We start from the raw sequence: 5,000 nt of genomic DNA on the forward strand, positions 1-5,000 counted from the left end.
TTAGGCTTTCCTTGCAATGGCACGATTTCTTCCACAGCATTGTTCTAGATCTCTTTTAATGGAGAACCATGATGATCCAGTGTGTTTCCATACTCCCATATCATCACATTTTACATCATCCTTGCTTTCCAGCATCTTATTGTCAACCAGGAAAGACACGTTATGAGCGATATTAACAGGCTGGGAAATACACAGGCACTCTGCGTCGTAGGTTTGTAGCAGTAGCCTGACAAGGCTGTAGGCCTTGCGACTCCACGAGAATACGGGTGTACAGACATCTTCTTTGTAGGGGATTCCAAGAGGTTTAAAAAAGTCTCTTCCTCCTCATTTTCCTCTTCTTCTGATTCTAAGTAGCTGCGAGAGGAAGGAAAAATTATTTACGAGATGCTTTTTGCGGAGTTTTTGTTACTTCTTTTTTCTTATATTAGAGAGCTGGGAAAGCTTGAAGTCGTGTAGTGATCTTATTTTTGGGAAGAGAGCAAAAGTTCGCCACAAGAAGGAAATAGCAAGAAGAGCGGTATATTACATATTGTCACAATTTGAGCGCCGGGATTGGGGGATAGGTGGCGAAGACAGAGATCACTTGTCCACTAAATGGTGAAGTGCTTCAAGACTTGAACAAGATTGCAGCTAGAAAACACCACTGGCATTACATTTCTGTCTAATAATTCATACCTTCACATTCTTGTTTCTGTGCAGTGGCCGTCTTCATTTTTCCGTCTGATTAAATCGCTGTTGGATGCATAATCCTGCAAATAATTTATAATATGTAACTAAAGCTTCATTTAAAACGGGCTATGCTTCATAACCTAGTAAAGCACAATTTTCGGACTTATTTTAATCTACTGAGTTTATTGGATGCCACTGAGGTTCAAAAAGAAGTATTCAAATTTAAAACTCGGGTATCAAGATGATTATCACATTTTATTCCTATTATGCTCTCTTCAAATAGCAAACGTCTAATCGATTCTTAATGTAGACTGTTGCACTTACGTCAGGCTTGTCAACGTTGTCGTTCGTCGAAACACTTTCTTCCACTTCCCATGGCATTGGCACGATAACCATGCCACTTCCATCACTGCTACTGCTACTTTTCACGATACTTTGCCGAGAATGGGCCCCATCAAGACTCAAATCCCCATCGCTTTTAGCATCACTCTTTCTTTCTTTCTTTGAAGCTTGTGCTAGCTGGTCTGCAAATGAGTGTTGTTTTGGACTGTTAGTTTTGTGTTCGAAGGGATATTCGTATTTTGTAACTTGCGGAGCTATGAAGGCCGAGTTTTAGTCAGCATATTTATAATTCTTACGTTTTATTGTCCTTTAGTCCATTAATCCATTGAAAAACGTCGGGTTGATAAACTTAATAATTGTCTCAGTTTCTGTCGGTGATTTGTGTTAGAAAAGTTGGAATTGAAAATCCAGCTGACACCAAAAATAGTTTGCGCATATAAAATTTGCAAATAAGCTGCAAACGTTTGACCAGGGTTCGACATCACAAAACAACTGTTTCTAAATAATTGGTGAACAAAGAGAAATTGAAACTAGCTTCTTCGATATACAGATCAAATAGAAGAACCACTGATGTGTGTGAAAACAAAACAAAACAAACAAACAAAGAACTGAAGAGACGATATTACCCACTGGAGTTCTGGGAGGAAAGCATGATTTTTCTTCCATCTTACATTGCATGGGTGTCCCATGCATTCCCTCTAATAAAAAGCGATGTTCTCGCAGCTTGCAAAGCGATCATCAAAATCCGTGCCACACTACACATGCATTTTTGAGGGGTTTGAGGAGAACACAGAAAAAAAGATTGGTCACAGAGAATGAAAATAATATTCCGCCGAGACAGAACGAATGTATATTTTGTTTTACGTTCCACTGAACAAAACGTGAGTGGACCGCTTTGCAAGTGGTGAGAAGATCTCTTCCCGGCCCAAGGCCTGTTTCTCGAAAGTCCCGAAACTTTGCGGGCCACTTTCAGGTGTCAATTCCCTTTGTATCTCAAGAACGGAGAGGATTTAAGTCGTCAAACTTAACAGTCACTTTGCTTTTTGCTACCTTGAAAACGTGTTAAAAGATCAGCTTTCCAAAACAATGGATAGCAGTTTCACAAATGGCTTTTCGGGCCCGAAAAGTTGTCGAGACTTTCGAGAAACAGGCCCCAGGGGTCCTTTTCTAGAAAGTCCCGGAACCTTTTCGGGAACAGCGATCCACTTATTCTAAAAGGCTGGTGTTTTGCTGTGTTTTCAAGATAGGGAAGGGCAAATGTTTTACAAAATTTCATGCCTGGAAACGTCCTCGTTTTTAAGATACGAAGGAAATTATGTCACCCGAAAGGCACCTGAAAAGTTTCAATAGTTTCGAGAAACGCACGCCAGGCCTTGTTGCTTGACCCCTCCTCCCACCCTGTTAGATTGTTTTCGGAGTGTGATTATGTGGTCTAAACCGAAAGCAAGTAAGTATGTGGTTCCAAAAACTACATGCACGCGTCGGGATAAAAACGTGCGTTAGTGAAAAAGACAATAAAACGCCTGTCCAGTTCGCAATCGGATCGAGTCGCCTACGCAAATTTCCCTTTCGTAAACGGTCGTTGCTATTTGAAACGGTCGATGCCATTTATAACGGTGGTCTACACACTTCACTTCAAAGAAACAAACTAAGGGAAAATGTTAACAAAAATTAAGAAAAAAAGGAAAAAAAATCATTTATAAAAGAAAAACTTTTTAAAGCGTTACCATGTTTAACCAAGATAGAACATATAAGAAAAGCGTACTGGATTAAACTGTCAAATATGGTGACGTGACAGGAGCTTTCACCCCTTTCCGGTGTATTCTCCTCCAGGTCAAATAGGGGTGGAAGGTTCTTAATATATTATTACAAGCGCTTGTATTTCTACTTACCCTTTCTTAGCATTTAGGTAGAGGTCAGCACAACCTTGCACATCTTCCCTTAAAATGTTTAGAGCCTCAAGTGGGTCAGGTCGCTTAGAAGAGGTGAAGTGGGTGCAGGCCTCATATGCGTTCCAAACATTTAATCATTCTGTCTGACACTTTTGTTGGTATTTGGCAGACCCTTCCGCTTTCTTGCCAGTTCTGAGTAAACCTTGAATTTTCTCCTTGACGTCGCCTTCGCCTTCCTGCCTCACGTCAATTGCGTAAGTGTAATGGAGACAAGTGTTGATAACGGTAAAAAGAAGCATCCCCTACGCCCACATATCAGCGTGTTTAAGGTCTTCCAATAAAGCTCCCTTGAGAAGAACATTATCCCCAAGAAGGATCTCTGGTGCCATATAGGGAACTGTTCCTCTATCAACATTCTAGTTCTCGACTGGTACATTATTATGGTCTGGATTAATTTTGAGCGGCTTTCACCAAAATCGGTAAGTGTACAAATGACTGGCTCTCTGTCCCAGTGTAAGCTTATGTCTATCCTTTTCCTCGCGATAATGGTGGTTGCTCACGAGAACATTTGCTGGTTTTAAATCCCGGTGAGCAATGTCCTTTTCATGAAGATATTTCAAACCGCTAAGGTTGTGAACAGAAATTTTTGTCATGAGGTTTGCTCCAATCCTGTGACAGTCGTTCTGGTCACGACAACTAACAAAGTCATTTAACGAGCTCACCTTTCCAACACCACCAAAAATCTCAAGATCAAAATATACATACTCTATCATCATCGCCACGGGTTCCGTACAGACAGCCTTAAATGAGACAATGTTCTCGTGCTCCAACCCGTTCAAAATTGAGGCCTCCTTTGCAAACATTTCTGTGAAGTCGCTGGCTGTACTGAGTAGCTTTTTTTACAAGCACTGTTTCGGCCGGCTTTGCTGTTGCCTGATACCAGTTAACAAATACCGCGCCAAATGAGCCTTGACCGATTACTTCCTGGCTCTTAATTTTGTTCCAGCTAAATTTTGGCAGCCCATCAAGCGCGTCCAGCTTTTTTCTTTTGCTGGCAAACGCCAGCGACAACTTGAAATTGTTATTCATGTTGACCTGAAGCCATTGAGATGAAAAAGGGCGACGAAAGGGGGATGACAAGTCTTATCTTAACACGTTCTCGCAGCATTTCACGCTATTTGGGACTACTTTGAGAGAATTTGTCTTTTTTAACATAACAAAGTGGACGCTAACCCTATATTCTCATCCAGACACAATGAAAGTATATTGAGCATTTGGGTGGTTTCCGGTTTACGCCAAAGCGTTGTCGATCTATATCAGAGCGGAGAAACCATACCTCAGGAAGCAGGGTTATAACAAGTCTTGACGCAACCACGATTTCTTGTGAAACGTTTCTTGCTCTTCCGGAAGATTTCGATTTGGTGCACATGTCAAAACACTACATTCACGCCCCATGGCTCCAAACATGGGACCAATGCACTTGTTTAGACAGAATGGACTGTAGCCTCCCACGTAGTCGATATTTCACCTCCTCCCCACAAACGCCTGCCTAACAGAGCACCACATTCCTTTCCTATCCTAAGCCAATCACATCGAACCTTCCAAAATTCTGGGGGGTGACGTCAGAAGCTGAAACACTTTTATGTCGTGGTCATAATCGTGAAAATAAATAATTTAATACTCAAAAGAGAAGACTTTTATCATCAGGGAAACTTTAAGGTTATGTGTCAGATTTGTAGTACTTTTGTAAAGGCGGCTACTTGTGATAGGTGGTTCAAAAGTAAACAAACATCATAACAGTGAAATGTCATGTGCCTCGATGTGTTTCGGCATGATCCTCGACAATGTGTACTAGGACAGGAGAAGTAAGATATTTGGGAAGACATTCTGTGATGTTAGATCCACGCGTTGACGACAAGGTAAAGGAAGCTTTGGCTGAATTGCCAACCTTGAGAGATTTCGCATCTGAAGAGCCCTTTGTTGTTGAGCCATGTGTGAAACCTTCATCCCGACCGCTTTCAGCTTTTGCGGGTCTTTGCTGTTTAATCTGGGTTGTATCGACTGATACGTAATCGGAGCGTTAGTAAAATCCGGAAC

The sequence above is a fragment of the Montipora capricornis genome, chromosome 9, assembly GCF_036669925.1.
Source record: "Montipora capricornis isolate CH-2021 chromosome 9, ASM3666992v2, whole genome shotgun sequence".
Classification (NCBI taxonomy): Eukaryota; Metazoa; Cnidaria; class Anthozoa; order Scleractinia; family Acroporidae; genus Montipora; species Montipora capricornis.